Here is a 17,523-nt window from a genome sequence, read left to right as displayed (position 1 = left end):
TCAGTCTGAGCATTGAAAGGCCTCGGTCCACCAAGGCATCGACTCTGGCAACTTTCACATGCTAATACCTGACTTGTTTGGCTCTGGTGCCTTTTATACTGGCAAAATGTGTTAATGTCGGAAGTAAACATTGCAAGTAATTCCCTGCCTGAGGAACGGAGCAGATTTGAGCAGCCTTTGTGTGGAAGAAATCTCATTCTTTGACAGTGGTGCCCTTTTTCTGAGAACCACCACTGTCTGCAGTGGGATTGAAAGCCACAGTACGAGAAAGCAACGTGGAATTCAGCAACGCGGGAGGATAAAAATGTCATGCTTTGAGTCTGCTGCTTTTTAGTGTGGGAATGGGTTGAAAGGAGAAGTCTGATTTTAAACCCTATCCCCGAGAACAGGGTTAGAATGTGATAAGTTTAGAGAGCAAAACAAGTTGGTCTGTGGGCGGTGCGGTGCCTTTCGCTTATTGGCAAACGCCAATAGCGTTGAGGAGCTTGAGGTGACCACTTGCAAATTTAAAGCCAGTTGAGCAGGCTTTTTGACGCTGGCTGGCATTTGTCTGGATAAAAAGTTAATGTCAGAAGTGGGATTCGAACCCACGCCCCTAGAAAGGGACCAGAATACACCAACCTTTGGTAAGGTAAGGATTAACAGTCCTTGAGTCTGGCGCCTTAGACCACTCGGCCATCCTGACAATGGTCGTGCAGCAGCACGCAGGAAAATGTGCTGCAAATTCTGCACACTTACTGAGCAGCCTCACAATTCTTCCTCCTGTGCAAACACACAACGCACACATTCTTACGACAGGACTTAACAGGCAGCGCCAGTCATTAAGTTCATCATCCCTGCAATGCAACCAACATTCAAACACAGGTATTTCTCGCAACAGCTCGCATTTTGTCAGCTATCGGGTAACATTTTCTGTATTGTATTTCGAAAGCGCCTTTCATGACCGAACGACGTCCCAAGGCGCTTTACAGCCAATGAAGTATTGTAAAAGTGAAGGCACTGTTGCAATGTGGGGAACGCCGCAGCCAGTTTGCACACAGCAAGATCCCACAAACGGCAATGTGATCATGACCAGATAATCTGGTTTTGTCAGTGACGTTGATGTCGGAATAAATATTGAATGAAGGTTGTAACTGCTTCGTTCCAACGTGCACCTAATTACTGGTGTTGCCCTGTGGACCTGTATGCTGCAAAATCATTTCTCGAGAGTTTACCGTCTGCCACTTCAATGGCCTTGATTATTATCTTGCCCAAAGCAAAGTCACATTTCACTCACCGGTCACTAGTTCCAGAACGGAAACTGCTGCCAGTGGTAGCGTGGCCGAGCGGTCTAAGGCGCTGGATTAAGGCTCCAGTCTCTTCGGAGGCAGTGGGTTCGAATCCCACCGCTGCCAGAATTTGTGGCGTGTAATATTTGCGCCCCTTCACCGCGAGCCATGAAGCAGTCGGCTCCCGCTGTGTTGTGATATGACTATTTTGGTGTGGAAAAGAGGTTGAGCTGAGAACGGTGCCTTCAGTTTGTTGGCAAACCGTTGAAGAGTTTGATGTTGCCACTTGTAAATTGAAGGCCAGTTCAACAGGCCTTTTGACGCTGGCTGCATTTGTGTGGGGAAAAATGTCACGTCAGAGGTGGGATTGCAACCCACGCCCCTAGAAAGGGACCGGAATTCGCCGACCTTTGGTCAGTTAAGGATTAACAGTCTTTGAGTCTGGCGCCTCACTCCACTCGGCCTTCCTGACACTATTGTGCCCTTGGTCGTAAGCATCAGTCTGAGCATTGAAAGGCCTCGGTCCACCAAGGCATCGACTCTGGCAACTTTCACATGCTAATACCTGACTTGTTTGGCTCTGGTGCCTTTTATACTGGCAAAATGTGTTAATGTCGGAAGTAAACATTGCAAGTAATTCCCTGCCTGAGGAACGGAGCAGATTTGAGCAGCCTTTGTGTGGAAGAAATCTCATTCTTTGACAGTGGTGCCCTTTTTCTGAGAACCACCACTGTCTGCAGTGGGATTGAAAGCCACAGTACGAGAAAGCAACGTGGAATTCAGCAACGCGGGAGGATAAAAATGTCATGCTTTGAGTCTGCTGCTTTTTAGTGTGGGAATGGGTTGAAAGGAGAAGTCTGATTTTAAACCCTATCCCCGAGAACAGGGTTAGAATGTGATAAGTTTAGAGAGCAAAACAAGTTGGTCTGTGGGCGGTGCGGTGCCTTTCGCTTATTGGCAAACGCCAATAGCGTTGAGGAGCTTGAGGTGACCACTTGCAAATTTAAAGCCAGTTGAGCAGGCTTTTTGACGCTGGCTGGCATTTGTCTGGATAAAAAGTTAATGTCAGAAGTGGGATTCGAACCCACGCCCCTAGAAAGGGACCAGAATACACCAACCTTTGGTAAGGTAAGGATTAACAGTCCTTGAGTCTGGCGCCTTAGACCACTCGGCCATCCTGACAATGGTCGTGCAGCAGCACGCAGGAAAATGTGCTGCAAATTCTGCACACTTACTGAGCAGCCTCACAATTCTTCCTCCTGTGCAAACACACAACGCACACATTCTTACGACAGGACTTAACAGGCAGCGCCAGTCATTAAGTTCATCATCCCTGCAATGCAACCAACATTCAAACACAGGTATTTCTCGCAACAGCTCGCATTTTGTCAGCTATCGGGTAACATTTTCTGTATTGTATTTCGAAAGCGCCTTTCATGACCGAACGACGTCCCAAGGCGCTTTACAGCCAATGAAGTATTGTAAAAGTGAAGGCACTGTTGCAATGTGGGGAACGCCGCAGCCAGTTTGCACACAGCAAGATCCCACAAACGGCAATGTGATCATGACCAGATAATCTGGTTTTGTCAGTGACGTTGATGTCGGAATAAATATTGAATGAAGGTTGTAACTGCTTCGTTCCAACGTGCACCTAATTACTGGTGTTGCCCTGTGGACCTGTATGCTGCAAAATCATTTCTCGAGAGTTTACCGTCTGCCACTTCAATGGCCTTGATTATTATCTTGCCCAAAGCAAAGTCACATTTCACTCACCGGTCACTAGTTCCAGAACGGAAACTGCTGCCAGTGGTAGCGTGGCCGAGCGGTCTAAGGCGCTGGATTAAGGCTCCAGTCTCTTCGGAGGCAGTGGGTTCGAATCCCACCGCTGCCAGAATTTGTGGCGTGTAATATTTGCGCCCCTTCACCGCGAGCCATGAAGCAGTCGGCTCCCGCTGTGTTGTGATATGACTATTTTGGTGTGGAAAAGAGGTTGAGCGGAGAACGGTGCCTTCAGTTTGTTGGCAAACCGTTGAAGAGTTTGATGTTGCCACTTGTAAATTGAAGGCCAGTTCAACAGGCCTTTTGACGCTGGCTGCATTTGTGTGGGGCTGCATTTGTGTGGGGAAAAATGTCACGTCAGAGGTGGGATTGCAACCCACGCCCCTAGAAAGGGACCGGAATTCGCCGACCTTTGGTCAGTTAAGGATTAACAGTCTTTGAGTCTGGCGCCTCACTCCACTCGGCCTTCCTGACACTATTGTGCCCTTGGCCGTAAGCATCAGTCTGAGCATTGAAAGGCCTCGGTCCACCAAGGCATCGACTCTGGCAACTTTCACATGCTAATACCTGACTTGTTTGGCTCTGGTGCCTTTTATACTGGCAAAATGTGTTAATGTCGGAAGTAAACATTGCAAGTAATTCCCTGCCTGAGGAACGGAGCAGATTTGAGCAGCCTTTGTGTGGAAGAAATCTCATTCTTTGACAGTGGTGCCCTTTTTCTGAGAACCACCACTGTCTGCAGTGGGATTGAAAGCCACAGTACGAGAAAGCAACGTGGAATTCAGCAACGCGGGAGGATAAAAATGTCATGCTTTGAGTCTGCTGCTTTTTAGTGTGGGAATGGGTTGAAAGGAGAAGTCTGATTTTAAACCCTATCCCCGAGAACAGGGTTAGAATGTGATAAGTTTAGAGAGCAAAACAAGTTGGTCTGTGGGCGGTGCGGTGCCTTTCGCTTATTGGCAAACGCCAATAGCGTTGAGGAGCTTGAGGTGACCACTTGCAAATTTAAAGCCAGTTGAGCAGGCTTTTTGACGCTGGCTGGCATTTGTCTGGATAAAAAGTTAATGTCAGAAGTGGGATTCGAACCCACGCCCCTAGAAAGGGACCAGAATACACCAACCTTTGGTAAGGTAAGGATTAACAGTCCTTGAGTCTGGCGCCTTAGACCACTCGGCCATCCTGACAATGGTCGTGCAGCAGCACGCAGGAAAATGTGCTGCAAATTCTGCACACTTACTGAGCAGCCTCACAATTCTTCCTCCTGTGCAAACACACAACGCACACATTCTTACGACAGGACTTAACAGGCAGCGCCAGTCATTAAGTTCATCATCCCTGCAATGCAACCAACATTCAAACACAGGTATTTCTCGCAACAGCTCGCATTTTGTCAGCTATCGGGTAACATTTTCTGTATTGTATTTCGAAAGCGCCTTTCATGACCGAACGACGTCCCAAGGCGCTTTACAGCCAATGAAGTATTGTAAAAGTGAAGGCACTGTTGCAATGTGGGGAACGCCGCAGCCAGTTTGCACACAGCAAGATCCCACAAACGGCAATGTGATCATGACCAGATAATCTGGTTTTGTCAGTGACGTTGATGTCGGAATAAATATTGAATGAAGGTTGTAACTGCTTCGTTCCAACGTGCACCTAATTACTGGTGTTGCCCTGTGGACCTGTATGCTGCAAAATCATTTCTCGAGAGTTTACCGTCTGCCACTTCAATGGCCTTGATTATTATCTTGCCCAAAGCAAAGTCACATTTCACTCACCGGTCACTAGTTCCAGAACGGAAACTGCTGCCAGTGGTAGCGTGGCCGAGCGGTCTAAGGCGCTGGATTAAGGCTCCAGTCTCTTCGGAGGCAGTGGGTTCGAATCCCACCGCTGCCAGAATTTGTGGCGTGTAATATTTGCGCCCCTTCACCGCGAGCCATGAAGCAGTCGGCTCCCGCTGTGTTGTGATATGACTATTTTGGTGTGGAAAAGAGGTTGAGCTGAGAACGGTGCCTTCAGTTTGTTGGCAAACCGTTGAAGAGTTTGATGTTGCCACTTGTAAATTGAAGGCCAGTTCAACAGGCCTTTTGACGCTGGCTGCATTTGTGTGGGGAAAAATGTCACGTCAGAGGTGGGATTGCAACCCACGCCCCTAGAAAGGGACCGGAATTCGCCGACCTTTGGTCAGTTAAGGATTAACAGTCTTTGAGTCTGGCGCCTCATTCCACTCGGCCTTCCTGACACTATTGTGCCCTTGGCCGTAAGCATCAGTCTGAGCATTGAAAGGCCTCGGTCCACCAAGGCATCGACTCTGGCAACTTTCACATGCTAATACCTGACTTGTTTGGCTCTGGTGCCTTTTATACTGGCAAAATGTGTTAATGTCGGAAGTAAACATTGCAAGTAATTCCCTGCCTGAGGAACGGAGCAGATTTGAGCAGCCTTTGTGTGGAAGAAATCTCATTCTTTGACAGTGGTGCCCTTTTTCTGAGAACCACCACTGTCTGCAGTGGGATTGAAAGCCACAGTACGAGAAAGCAACGTGGAATTCAGCAACGCGGGAGGATAAAAATGTCATGCTTTGAGTCTGCTGCTTTTTAGTGTGGGAATGGGTTGAAAGGAGAAGTCTGATTTTAAACCCTATCCCCGAGAACAGGGTTAGAATGTGATAAGTTTAGAGAGCAAAACAAGTTGGTCTGTGGGCGGTGCGGTGCCTTTCGCTTATTGGCAAACGCCAATAGCGTTGAGGAGCTTGAGGTGACCACTTGCAAATTTAAAGCCAGTTGAGCAGGCTTTTTGACGCTGGCTGGCATTTGTCTGGATAAAAAGTTAATGTCAGAAGTGGGATTCGAACCCACGCCCCTAGAAAGGGACCAGAATACACCAACCTTTGGTAAGGTAAGGATTAACAGTCCTTGAGTCTGGCGCCTTAGACCACTCGGCCATCCTGACAATGGTCGTGCAGCAGCACGCAGGAAAATGTGCTGCAAATTCTGCACACTTACTGAGCAGCCTCACAATTCTTCCTCCTGTGCAAACACACAACGCACACATTCTTACGACAGGACTTAACAGGCAGCGCCAGTCATTAAGTTCATCATCCCTGCAATGCAACCAACATTCAAACACAGGTATTTCTCGCAACAGCTCGCATTTTGTCAGCTATCGGGTAACATTTTCTGTATTGTATTTCGAAAGCGCCTTTCATGACCGAACGACGTCCCAAGGCGCTTTACAGCCAATGAAGTATTGTAAAAGTGAAGGCACTGTTGCAATGTGGGGAACGCCGCAGCCAGTTTGCACACAGCAAGATCCCACAAACGGCAATGTGATCATGACCAGATAATCTGGTTTTGTCAGTGACGTTGATGTCGGAATAAATATTGAATGAAGGTTGTAACTGCTTCGTTCCAACGTGCACCTAATTACTGGTGTTGCCCTGTGGACCTGTATGCTGCAAAATCATTTCTCGAGAGTTTACCGTCTGCCACTTCAATGGCCTTGATTATTATCTTGCCCAAAGCAAAGTCACATTTCACTCACCGGTCACTAGTTCCAGAACGGAAACTGCTGCCAGTGGTAGCGTGGCCGAGCGGTCTAAGGCGCTGGATTAAGGCTCCAGTCTCTTCGGAGGCAGTGGGTTCGAATCCCACCGCTGCCAGAATTTGTGGCGTGTAATATTTGCGCCCCTTCACCGCGAGCCATGAAGCAGTCGGCTCCCGCTGTGTTGTGATATGACTATTTTGGTGTGGAAAAGAGGTTGAGCTGAGAACGGTGCCTTCAGTTTGTTGGCAAACCGTTGAAGAGTTTGATGTTGCCACTTGTAAATTGAAGGCCAGTTCAACAGGCCTTTTGACGCTGGCTGCATTTGTGTGGGGAAAAATGTCACGTCAGAGGTGGGATTGCAACCCACGCCCCTAGAAAGGGACCGGAATTCGCCGACCTTTGGTCAGTTAAGGATTAACAGTCTTTGAGTCTGGCGCCTCACTCCACTCGGCCTTCCTGACACTATTGTGCCCTTGGCCGTAAGCATCAGTCTGAGCATTGAAAGGCCTCGGTCCACCAAGGCATCGACTCTGGCAACTTTCACATGCTAATACCTGACTTGTTTGGCTCTGGTGCCTTTTATACTGGCAAAATGTGTTAATGTCGGAAGTAAACATTGCAAGTAATTCCCTGCCTGAGGAACGGAGCAGATTTGAGCAGCCTTTGTGTGGAAGAAATCTCATTCTTTGACAGTGGTGCCCTTTTTCTGAGAACCACCACTGTCTGCAGTGGGATTGAAAGCCACAGTACGAGAAAGCAACGTGGAATTCAGCAACGCGGGAGGATAAAAATGTCATGCTTTGAGTCTGCTGCTTTTTAGTGTGGGAATGGGTTGAAAGGAGAAGTCTGATTTTAAACCCTATCCCCGAGAACAGGGTTAGAATGTGATAAGTTTAGAGAGCAAAACAAGTTGGTCTGTGGGCGGTGCGGTGCCTTTCGCTTATTGGCAAACGCCAATAGCGTTGAGGAGCTTGAGGTGACCACTTGCAAATTTAAAGCCAGTTGAGCAGGCTTTTTGACGCTGGCTGGCATTTGTCTGGATAAAAAGTTAATGTCAGAAGTGGGATTCGAACCCACGCCCCTAGAAAGGGACCAGAATACACCAACCTTTGGTAAGGTAAGGATTAACAGTCCTTGAGTCTGGCGCCTTAGACCACTCGGCCATCCTGACAATGGTCGTGCAGCAGCACGCAGGAAAATGTGCTGCAAATTCTGCACACTTACTGAGCAGCCTCACAATTCTTCCTCCTGTGCAAACACACAACGCACACATTCTTACGACAGGACTTAACAGGCAGCGCCAGTCATTAAGTTCATCATCCCTGCAATGCAACCAACATTCAAACACAGGTATTTCTCGCAACAGCTCGCATTTTGTCAGCTATCGGGTAACATTTTCTGTATTGTATTTCGAAAGCGCCTTTCATGACCGAACGACGTCCCAAGGCGCTTTACAGCCAATGAAGTATTGTAAAAGTGAAGGCACTGTTGCAATGTGGGGAACGCCGCAGCCAGTTTGCACACAGCAAGATCCCACAAACGGCAATGTGATCATGACCAGATAATCTGGTTTTGTCAGTGACGTTGATGTCGGAATAAATATTGAATGAAGGTTGTAACTGCTTCGTTCCAACGTGCACCTAATTACTGGTGTTGCCCTGTGGACCTGTATGCTGCAAAATCATTTCTCGAGAGTTTACCGTCTGCCACTTCAATGGCCTTGATTATTATCTTGCCCAAAGCAAAGTCACATTTCACTCACCGGTCACTAGTTCCAGAACGGAAACTGCTGCCAGTGGTAGCGTGGCCGAGCGGTCTAAGGCGCTGGATTAAGGCTCCAGTCTCTTCGGAGGCAGTGGGTTCGAATCCCACCGCTGCCAGAATTTGTGGCGTGTAATATTTGCGCCCCTTCACCGCGAGCCATGAAGCAGTCGGCTCCCGCTGTGTTGTGATATGACTATTTTGGTGTGGAAAAGAGGTTGAGCTGAGAACGGTGCCTTCAGTTTGTTGGCAAACCGTTGAAGAGTTTGATGTTGCCACTTGTAAATTGAAGGCCAGTTCAACAGGCCTTTTGACGCTGGCTGCATTTGTGTGGGGAAAAATGTCACGTCAGAGGTGGGATTGCAACCCACGCCCCTAGAAAGGGACCGGAATTCGCCGACCTTTGGTCAGTTAAGGATTAACAGTCTTTGAGTCTGGCGCCTCACTCCACTCGGCCTTCCTGACACTATTGTGCCCTTGGCCGTAAGCATCAGTCTGAGCATTGAAAGGCCTCGGTCCACCAAGGCATCGACTCTGGCAACTTTCACATGCTAATACCTGACTTGTTTGGCTCTGGTGCCTTTTATACTGGCAAAATGTGTTAATGTCGGAAGTAAACATTGCAAGTAATTCCCTGCCTGAGGAACGGAGCAGATTTGAGCAGCCTTTGTGTGGAAGAAATCTCATTCTTTGACAGTGGTGCCCTTTTTCTGAGAACCACCACTGTCTGCAGTGGGATTGAAAGCCACAGTACGAGAAAGCAACGTGGAATTCAGCAACGCGGGAGGATAAAAATGTCATGCTTTGAGTCTGCTGCTTTTTAGTGTGGGAATGGGTTGAAAGGAGAAGTCTGATTTTAAACCCTATCCCCGAGAACAGGGTTAGAATGTGATAAGTTTAGAGAGCAAAACAAGTTGGTCTGTGGGCGGTGCGGTGCCTTTCGCTTATTGGCAAACGCCAATAGCGTTGAGGAGCTTGAGGTGACCACTTGCAAATTTAAAGCCAGTTGAGCAGGCTTTTTGACGCTGGCTGGCATTTGTCTGGATAAAAAGTTAATGTCAGAAGTGGGATTCGAACCCACGCCCCTAGAAAGGGACCAGAATACACCAACCTTTGGTAAGGTAAGGATTAACAGTCCTTGAGTCTGGCGCCTTAGACCACTCGGCCATCCTGACAATGGTCGTGCAGCAGCACGCAGGAAAATGTGCTGCAAATTCTGCACACTTACTGAGCAGCCTCACAATTCTTCCTCCTGTGCAAACACACAACGCACACATTCTTACGACAGGACTTAACAGGCAGCGCCAGTCATTAAGTTCATCATCCCTGCAATGCAACCAACATTCAAACACAGGTATTTCTCGCAACAGCTCGCATTTTGTCAGCTATCGGGTAACATTTTCTGTATTGTATTTCGAAAGCGCCTTTCATGACCGAACGACGTCCCAAGGTGCTTTACAGCCAATGAAGTATTGTAAAAGTGAAGGCACTGTTGCAATGTGGGGAACGCCGCAGCCAGTTTGCACACAGCAAGATCCCACAAACGGCAATGTGATCATGACCAGATAATCTGGTTTTGTCAGTGACGTTGATGTCGGAATAAATATTGAATGAAGGTTGTAACTGCTTCGTTCCAACGTGCACCTAATTACTGGTGTTGCCCTGTGGACCTGTATGCTGCAAAATCATTTCTCGAGAGTTTACCGTCTGCCACTTCAATGGCCTTGATTATTATCTTGCCCAAAGCAAAGTCACATTTCACTCACCGGTCACTAGTTCCAGAACGGAAACTGCTGCCAGTGGTAGCGTGGCCGAGCGGTCTAAGGCGCTGGATTAAGGCTCCAGTCTCTTCGGAGGCAGTGGGTTCGAATCCCACCGCTGCCAGAATTTGTGGCGTGTAATATTTGCGCCCCTTCACCGCGAGCCATGAAGCAGTCGGCTCCCGCTGTGTTGTGATATGACTATTTTGGTGTGGAAAAGAGGTTGAGCTGAGAACGGTGCCTTCAGTTTGTTGGCAAACCGTTGAAGAGTTTGATGTTGCCACTTGTAAATTGAAGGCCAGTTCAACAGGCCTTTTGACGCTGGCTGCATTTGTGTGGGGAAAAATGTCACGTCAGAGGTGGGATTGCAACCCACGCCCCTAGAAAGGGACCGGAATTCGCCGACCTTTGGTCAGTTAAGGATTAACAGTCTTTGAGTCTGGCGCCTCACTCCACTCGGCCTTCCTGACACTATTGTGCCCTTGGCCGTAAGCATCAGTCTGAGCATTGAAAGGCCTCGGTCCACCAAGGCATCGACTCTGGCAACTTTCACATGCTAATACCTGACTTGTTTGGCTCTGGTGCCTTTTATACTGGCAAAATGTGTTAATGTCGGAAGTAAACATTGCAAGTAATTCCCTGCCTGAGGAACGGAGCAGATTTGAGCAGCCTTTGTGTGGAAGAAATCTCATTCTTTGACAGTGGTGCCCTTTTTCTGAGAACCACCACTGTCTGCAGTGGGATTGAAAGCCACAGTACGAGAAAGCAACGTGGAATTCAGCAACGCGGGAGGATAAAAATGTCATGCTTTGAGTCTGCTGCTTTTTAGTGTGGGAATGGGTTGAAAGGAGAAGTCTGATTTTAAACCCTATCCCCGAGAACAGGGTTAGAATGTGATAAGTTTAGAGAGCAAAACAAGTTGGTCTGTGGGCGGTGCGGTGCCTTTCGCTTATTGGCAAACGCCAATAGCGTTGAGGAGCTTGAGGTGACCACTTGCAAATTTAAAGCCAGTTGAGCAGGCTTTTTGACGCTGGCTGGCATTTGTCTGGATAAAAAGTTAATGTCAGAAGTGGGATTCGAACCCACGCCCCTAGAAAGGGACCAGAATACACCAACCTTTGGTAAGGTAAGGATTAACAGTCCTTGAGTCTGGCGCCTTAGACCACTCGGCCATCCTGACAATGGTCGTGCAGCAGCACGCAGGAAAATGTGCTGCAAATTCTGCACACTTACTGAGCAGCCTCACAATTCTTCCTCCTGTGCAAACACACAACGCACACATTCTTACGACAGGACTTAACAGGCAGCGCCAGTCATTAAGTTCATCATCCCTGCAATGCAACCAACATTCAAACACAGGTATTTCTCGCAACAGCTCGCATTTTGTCAGCTATCGGGTAACATTTTCTGTATTGTATTTCGAAAGCGCCTTTCATGACCGAACGACGTCCCAAGGCGCTTCACAGCCAATGAAGTATTGTAAAAGTGAAGGCACTGTTGCAATGTGGGGAACGCCGCAGCCAGTTTGCACACAGCAAGATCCCACAAACGGCAATGTGATCATGACCAGATAATCTGGTTTTGTCAGTGACGTTGATGTCGGAATAAATATTGAATGAAGGTTGTAACTGCTTCGTTCCAACGTGCACCTAATTACTGGTGTTGCCCTGTGGACCTGTATGCTGCAAAATCATTTCTCGAGAGTTTACCGTCTGCCACTTCAATGGCCTTGATTATTATCTTGCCCAAAGCAAAGTCACATTTCACTCACCGGTCACTAGTTCCAGAACGGAAACTGCTGCCAGTGGTAGCGTGGCCGAGCGGTCTAAGGCGCTGGATTAAGGCTCCAGTCTCTTCGGAGGCAGTGGGTTCGAATCCCACCGCTGCCAGAATTTGTGGCGTGTAATATTTGCGCCCCTTCACCGCGAGCCATGAAGCAGTCGGCTCCCGCTGTGTTGTGATATGACTATTTTGGTGTGGAAAAGAGGTTGAGCTGAGAACGGTGCCTTCAGTTTGTTGCCACTTGTAAATTGAAGGCCAGTTCAACAGGCCTTTTGACGCTGGCTGCATTTGTGTGGGGAAAAATGTCACGTCAGAGGTGGGATTGCAACCCACGCCCCTAGAAAGGGACCGGAATTCGCCGACCTTTGGTCAGTTAAGGATTAACAGTCTTTGAGTCTGGCGCCTCACTCCACTCGGCCTTCCTGACACTATTGTGCCCTTGGCCGTAAGCATCAGTCTGAGCATTGAAAGGCCTCGGTCCACCAAGGCATCGACTCTGGCAACTTTCACATGCTAATACCTGACTTGTTTGGCTCTGGTGCCTTTTATACTGGCAAAATGTGTTAATGTCGGAAGTAAACATTGCAAGTAATTCCCTGCCTGAGGAACGGAGCAGATTTGAGCAGCCTTTGTGTGGAAGAAATCTCATTCTTTGACAGTGGTGCCCTTTTTCTGAGAACCACCACTGTCTGCAGTGGGATTGAAAGCCACAGTACGAGAAAGCAACGTGGAATTCAGCAACGCGGGAGGATAAAAATGTCATGCTTTGAGTCTGCTGCTTTTTAGTGTGGGAATGGGTTGAAAGGAGAAGTCTGATTTTAAACCCTATCCCCGAGAACAGGGTTAGAATGTGATAAGTTTAGAGAGCAAAACAAGTTGGTCTGTGGGCGGTGCGGTGCCTTTCGCTTATTGGCAAACGCCAATAGCGTTGAGGAGCTTGAGGTGACCACTTGCAAATTTAAAGCCAGTTGAGCAGGCTTTTTGACGCTGGCTGGCATTTGTCTGGATAAAAAGTTAATGTCAGAAGTGGGATTCGAACCCACGCCCCTAGAAAGGGACCAGAATACACCAACCTTTGGTAAGGTAAGGATTAACAGTCCTTGAGTCTGGCGCCTTAGACCACTCGGCCATCCTGACAATGGTCGTGCAGCAGCTGCAGGAAAATGTGCTGCAAATTCTGCACACTTACTGAGCAGCCTCACAATTCTTCCTCCTGTGCAAACACACAACGCACACATTCTTACGACAGGACTTAACAGGCAGCGCCAGTCATTAAGTTCATCATCCCTGCAATGCAACCAACATTCAAACACAGGTATTTCTCGCAACAGCTCGCATTTTGTCAGCTATCGGGTAACATTTTCTGTATTGTATTTCGAAAGCGCCTTTCATGACCGAACGACGTCCCAAGGCGCTTCACAGCCAATGAAGTATTGTAAAAGTGAAGGCACTGTTGCAATGTGGGGAACGCCGCAGCCAGTTTGCACACAGCAAGATCCCACAAACGGCAATGTGATCATGACCAGATAATCTGGTTTTGTCAGTGACGTTGATGTCGGAATAAATATTGAATGAAGGTTGTAACTGCTTCGTTCCAACGTGCACCTAATTACTGGTGTTGCCCTGTGGACCTGTATGCTGCAAAATCATTTCTCGAGAGTTTACCGTCTGCCACTTCAATGGCCTTGATTATTATCTTGCCCAAAGCAAAGTCACATTTCACTCACCGGTCACTAGTTCCAGAACGGAAACTGCTGCCAGTGGTAGCGTGGCCGAGCGGTCTAAGGCGCTGGATTAAGGCTCCAGTCTCTTCGGAGGCGTGGGTTCGAATCCCACCGCTGCCAGAATTTGTGGCGTGTAATATTTGCGCCCCTTCACCGCGAGCCATGAAGCAGTCGGCTCCCGCTGTGTTGTGATATGACTATTTTGGTGTGGAAAAGAGGTTGAGCTGAGAACGGTGCCTTCAGTTTGTTGGCAAACCGTTGAAGAGTTTGATGTTGCCACTTGTAAATTGAAGGCCAGTTCAACAGACCTTTTGACGCTGGCTGCATTTGTGTGGGGAAAAATGTCACGTCAGAGGTGGGATTGCAACCCACGCCCCTAGAAAGGGACCGGAATTCGCCGACCTTTGGTCAGTTAAGGATTAACAGTCTTTGAGTCTGGCGCCTCACTCCACTCGGCCTTCCTGACACTATTGTGCCCTTGGCCGTAAGCATCAGTCTGAGCATTGAAAGGCCTCGGTCCACCAAGGCATCGACTCTGGCAACTTTCACATGCTAATACCTGACTTGTTTGGCTCTGGTGCCTTTTATACTGGCAAAATGTGTTAATGTCGGAAGTAAACATTGCAAGTAATTCCCTGCCTGAGGAACGGAGCAGATTTGAGCAGCCTTTGTGTGGAAGAAATCTCATTCTTTGACAGTGGTGCCCTTTTTCTGAGAACCACCACTGTCTGCAGTGGGATTGAAAGCCACAGTACGAGAAAGCAACGTGGAATTCAGCAACGCGGGAGGATAAAAATGTCATGCTTTGAGTCTGCTGCTTTTTAGTGTGGGAATGGGTTGAAAGGAGAAGTCTGATTTTAAACCCTATCCCCGAGAACAGGGTTAGAATGTGATAAGTTTAGAGAGCAAAACAAGTTGGTCTGTGGGCGGTGCGGTGCCTTTCGCTTATTGGCAAACGCCAATAGCGTTGAGGAGCTTGAGGTGACCACTTGCAAATTTAAAGCCAGTTGAGCAGGCTTTTTGACGCTGGCTGGCATTTGTCTGGATAAAAAGTTAATGTCAGAAGTGGGATTCGAACCCACGCCCCTAGAAAGGGACCAGAATACACCAACCTTTGGTAAGGTAAGGATTAACAGTCCTTGAGTCTGGCGCCTTAGACCACTCGGCCATCCTGACAATGGTCGTGCAGCAGCTGCAGGAAAATGTGCTGCAAATTCTGCACACTTACTGAGCAGCCTCACAATTCTTCCTCCTGTGCAAACACACAACGCACACATTCTTACGACAGGACTTAACAGGCAGCGCCAGTCATTAAGTTCATCATCCCTGCAATGCAACCAACATTCAAACACAGGTATTTCTCGCAACAGCTCGCATTTTGTCAGCTATCGGGTAACATTTTCTGTATTGTATTTCGAAAGCGCCTTTCATGACCGAACGACGTCCCAAGGCGCTTCACAGCCAATGAAGTATTGTAAAAGTGAAGGCACTGTTGCAATGTGGGGAACGCCGCAGCCAGTTTGCACACAGCAAGATCCCACAAACGGCAATGTGATCATGACCAGATAATCTGGTTTTGTCAGTGACGTTGATGTCGGAATAAATATTGAATGAAGGTTGTAACTGCTTCGTTCCAACGTGCACCTAATTACTGGTGTTGCCCTGTGGACCTGTATGCTGCAAAATCATTTCTCGAGAGTTTACCGTCTGCCACTTGAATGGCCTTGATTATTATCTTGCCCAAAGCAAAGTCACATTTCACTCACCGGTCACTAGTTCCAGAACGGAAACTGCTGCCAGTGGTAGCGTGGCCGAGCGGTCTAAGGCGCTGGATTAAGGCTCCAGTCTCTTCGGAGGCAGTGGGTTCGAATCCCACCGCTGCCAGAATTTGTGGCGTGTAATATTTGCGCCCCTTCACCGCGAGCCATGAAGCAGTCGGCTCCCGCTGTGTTGTGATATGACTATTTTGGTGTGGAAAAGAGGTTGAGCTGAGAACGGTGCCTTCAGTTTGTTGGCAAACCGTTGAAGAGTTTGATGTTGCCACTTGTAAATTGAAGGCCAGTTCAACAGACCTTTTGACGCTGGCTGCATTTGTGTGGGGAAAAATGTCACGTCAGAGGTGGGATTGCAACCCACGCCCCTAGAAAGGGACCGGAATTCGCCGACCTTTGGTCAGTTAAGGATTAACAGTCTTTGAGTCTGGCGCCTCACTCCACTCGGCCTTCCTGACACTATTGTGCCCTTGGCCGTAAGCATCAGTCTGAGCATTGAAAGGCCTCGGTCCACCAAGGCATCGACTCTGGCAACTTTCACATGCTAATACCTGACTTGTTTGGCTCTGGTGCCTTTTATACTGGCAAAATGTGTTAATGTCGGAAGTAAACATTGCAAGTAATTCCCTGCCTGAGGAACGGAGCAGATTTGAGCAGCCTTTGTGTGGAAGAAATCTCATTCTTTGACAGTGGTGCCCTTTTTCTGAGAACCACCACTGTCTGCAGTGGGATTGAAAGCCACAGTACGAGAAAGCAACGTGGAATTCAGCAACGCGGGAGGATAAAAATGTCATGCTTTGAGTCTGCTGCTTTTTAGTGTGGGAATGGGTTGAAAGGAGAAGTCTGATTTTAAACCCTATCCCCGAGAACAGGGTTAGAATGTGATAAGTTTAGAGAGCAAAACAAGTTGGTCTGTGGGCGGTGCGGTGCCTTTCGCTTATTGGCAAACGCCAATAGCGTTGAGGAGCTTGAGGTGACCACTTGCAAATTTAAAGCCAGTTGAGCAGGCTTTTTGACGCTGGCTGGCATTTGTCTGGATAAAAAGTTAATGTCAGAAGTGGGATTCGAACCCACGCCCCTAGAAAGGGACCAGAATACACCAACCTTTGGTAAGGTAAGGATTAACAGTCCTTGAGTCTGGCGCCTTAGACCACTCGGCCATCCTGACAATGGTCGTGCAGCAGCTGCAGGAAAATGTGCTGCAAATTCTGCACACTTACTGAGCAGCCTCACAATTCTTCCTCCTGTGCAAACACACAACGCACACATTCTTACGACAGGACTTAACAGGCAGCGCCAGTCATTAAGTTCATCATCCCTGCAATGCAACCAACATTCAAACACAGGTATTTCTCGCAACAGCTCGCATTTTGTCAGCTATCGGGTAACATTTTCTGTATTGTATTTCGAAAGCGCCTTTCATGACCGAACGACGTCCCAAGGCGCTTTACAGCCAATGAAGTATTGTAAAAGTGAAGGCACTGTTGCAATGTGGGGAACGCCGCAGCCAGTTTGCACACAGCAAGATCCCACAAACGGCAATGTGATCATGACCAGATAATCTGGTTTTGTCAGTGACGTTGATGTCGGAATAAATATTGAATGAAGGTTGTAACTGCTTCGTTCCAACGTGCACCTAATTACTGGTGTTGCCCTGTGGACCTGTATGCTGCAAAATCATTTCTCGAGAGTTTACCGTCTGCCACTTCAATGGCCTTGATTATTATCTTGCCCAAAGCAAAGTCACATTTCACTCACCGGTCACTAGTTCCAGAACGGAAACTGCTGCCAGTGGTAGCGTGGCCGAGCGGTCTAAGGCGCTGGATTAAGGCTCCAGTCTCTTCGGAGGCAGTGGGTTCGAATCCCACCGCTGCCAGAATTTGTGGCGTGTAATATTTGCGCCCCTTCACCGCGAGCCATGAAGCAGTCGGCTCCCGCTGTGTTGTGATATGACTATTTTGGTGTGGAAAAGAGGTTGAGCTGAGAACGGTGCCTTCAGTTTGTTGGCAAACCGTTGAAGAGTTTGATGTTGCCACTTGTAAATTGAAGGCCAGTTCAACAGGCCTTTTGACGCTGGCTGCATTTGTGTGGGGAAAAATGTCACGTCAGAGGTGGCATTGCAACCCACGCCCCT

At 48.2% G+C, this 17,523-nt stretch overlaps 20 non-coding genes across 20 annotated transcripts; 10 read left to right on the top strand and 10 right to left on the bottom strand.

Annotated features, from left to right (window-relative positions):
• Window positions 1-566: 566 nt before the first annotated feature.
• Window positions 567-685, bottom strand: trnal-caa (transfer RNA leucine (anticodon CAA)). The gene is made up of 2 exons: window positions 648-685; window positions 567-612 (listed from the first exon to the last, which is right to left on the bottom strand). It is a non-coding gene; the product is annotated as a tRNA-Leu (tRNA).
• A 626-nt stretch (window positions 686-1,311) lies between these two features.
• On the top strand, window positions 1,312-1,394 carry trnal-aag (transfer RNA leucine (anticodon AAG)). Its single transcript has one exon. It is a non-coding gene; the product is annotated as a tRNA-Leu (tRNA).
• A 937-nt stretch (window positions 1,395-2,331) lies between these two features.
• Window positions 2,332-2,450, bottom strand: trnal-caa (transfer RNA leucine (anticodon CAA)). The gene is made up of 2 exons: window positions 2,413-2,450; window positions 2,332-2,377 (listed from the first exon to the last, which is right to left on the bottom strand). It is a non-coding gene; the product is annotated as a tRNA-Leu (tRNA).
• Window positions 2,451-3,076: 626 nt separating this feature from the next.
• Window positions 3,077-3,159, top strand: trnal-aag (transfer RNA leucine (anticodon AAG)). The gene has a single exon. It is a non-coding gene; the product is annotated as a tRNA-Leu (tRNA).
• A 953-nt stretch (window positions 3,160-4,112) lies between these two features.
• trnal-caa (transfer RNA leucine (anticodon CAA)) lies at window positions 4,113-4,231 on the bottom strand. The gene is made up of 2 exons: window positions 4,194-4,231; window positions 4,113-4,158 (listed from the first exon to the last, which is right to left on the bottom strand). It is a non-coding gene; the product is annotated as a tRNA-Leu (tRNA).
• A 626-nt stretch (window positions 4,232-4,857) lies between these two features.
• Window positions 4,858-4,940, top strand: trnal-aag (transfer RNA leucine (anticodon AAG)). Its single transcript has one exon. It is a non-coding gene; the product is annotated as a tRNA-Leu (tRNA).
• Window positions 4,941-5,877: 937 nt separating this feature from the next.
• trnal-caa (transfer RNA leucine (anticodon CAA)) lies at window positions 5,878-5,996 on the bottom strand. Its single transcript has 2 exons — window positions 5,959-5,996; window positions 5,878-5,923 (listed from the first exon to the last, which is right to left on the bottom strand). It is a non-coding gene; the product is annotated as a tRNA-Leu (tRNA).
• Window positions 5,997-6,622: 626 nt separating this feature from the next.
• trnal-aag (transfer RNA leucine (anticodon AAG)) lies at window positions 6,623-6,705 on the top strand. The gene has a single exon. It is a non-coding gene; the product is annotated as a tRNA-Leu (tRNA).
• Window positions 6,706-7,642: 937 nt separating this feature from the next.
• trnal-caa (transfer RNA leucine (anticodon CAA)) lies at window positions 7,643-7,761 on the bottom strand. The gene is made up of 2 exons: window positions 7,724-7,761; window positions 7,643-7,688 (listed from the first exon to the last, which is right to left on the bottom strand). It is a non-coding gene; the product is annotated as a tRNA-Leu (tRNA).
• Window positions 7,762-8,387: 626 nt separating this feature from the next.
• trnal-aag (transfer RNA leucine (anticodon AAG)) lies at window positions 8,388-8,470 on the top strand. The gene has a single exon. It is a non-coding gene; the product is annotated as a tRNA-Leu (tRNA).
• Window positions 8,471-9,407: 937 nt separating this feature from the next.
• On the bottom strand, window positions 9,408-9,526 carry trnal-caa (transfer RNA leucine (anticodon CAA)). The gene is made up of 2 exons: window positions 9,489-9,526; window positions 9,408-9,453 (listed from the first exon to the last, which is right to left on the bottom strand). It is a non-coding gene; the product is annotated as a tRNA-Leu (tRNA).
• A 626-nt stretch (window positions 9,527-10,152) lies between these two features.
• trnal-aag (transfer RNA leucine (anticodon AAG)) lies at window positions 10,153-10,235 on the top strand. Its single transcript has one exon. It is a non-coding gene; the product is annotated as a tRNA-Leu (tRNA).
• Window positions 10,236-11,172: 937 nt separating this feature from the next.
• Window positions 11,173-11,291, bottom strand: trnal-caa (transfer RNA leucine (anticodon CAA)). The gene is made up of 2 exons: window positions 11,254-11,291; window positions 11,173-11,218 (listed from the first exon to the last, which is right to left on the bottom strand). It is a non-coding gene; the product is annotated as a tRNA-Leu (tRNA).
• A 626-nt stretch (window positions 11,292-11,917) lies between these two features.
• trnal-aag (transfer RNA leucine (anticodon AAG)) lies at window positions 11,918-12,000 on the top strand. The gene has a single exon. It is a non-coding gene; the product is annotated as a tRNA-Leu (tRNA).
• A 911-nt stretch (window positions 12,001-12,911) lies between these two features.
• trnal-caa (transfer RNA leucine (anticodon CAA)) lies at window positions 12,912-13,030 on the bottom strand. The gene is made up of 2 exons: window positions 12,993-13,030; window positions 12,912-12,957 (listed from the first exon to the last, which is right to left on the bottom strand). It is a non-coding gene; the product is annotated as a tRNA-Leu (tRNA).
• A 625-nt stretch (window positions 13,031-13,655) lies between these two features.
• trnal-aag (transfer RNA leucine (anticodon AAG)) lies at window positions 13,656-13,737 on the top strand. The gene has a single exon. It is a non-coding gene; the product is annotated as a tRNA-Leu (tRNA).
• A 937-nt stretch (window positions 13,738-14,674) lies between these two features.
• Window positions 14,675-14,793, bottom strand: trnal-caa (transfer RNA leucine (anticodon CAA)). Its single transcript has 2 exons — window positions 14,756-14,793; window positions 14,675-14,720 (listed from the first exon to the last, which is right to left on the bottom strand). It is a non-coding gene; the product is annotated as a tRNA-Leu (tRNA).
• A 625-nt stretch (window positions 14,794-15,418) lies between these two features.
• On the top strand, window positions 15,419-15,501 carry trnal-aag (transfer RNA leucine (anticodon AAG)). The gene has a single exon. It is a non-coding gene; the product is annotated as a tRNA-Leu (tRNA).
• Window positions 15,502-16,438: 937 nt separating this feature from the next.
• trnal-caa (transfer RNA leucine (anticodon CAA)) lies at window positions 16,439-16,557 on the bottom strand. Its single transcript has 2 exons — window positions 16,520-16,557; window positions 16,439-16,484 (listed from the first exon to the last, which is right to left on the bottom strand). It is a non-coding gene; the product is annotated as a tRNA-Leu (tRNA).
• A 625-nt stretch (window positions 16,558-17,182) lies between these two features.
• trnal-aag (transfer RNA leucine (anticodon AAG)) lies at window positions 17,183-17,265 on the top strand. Its single transcript has one exon. It is a non-coding gene; the product is annotated as a tRNA-Leu (tRNA).
• The last annotated feature ends 258 nt before the right edge of the window (window positions 17,266-17,523 follow it).

This window comes from Pristiophorus japonicus, chromosome 8 (assembly GCF_044704955.1).
Source record: "Pristiophorus japonicus isolate sPriJap1 chromosome 8, sPriJap1.hap1, whole genome shotgun sequence".
In the NCBI taxonomy this organism is placed as follows: Eukaryota; Metazoa; Chordata; class Chondrichthyes; family Pristiophoridae; genus Pristiophorus; species Pristiophorus japonicus.
This window is presented reverse-complemented; position numbering and strand designations above follow the sequence as displayed.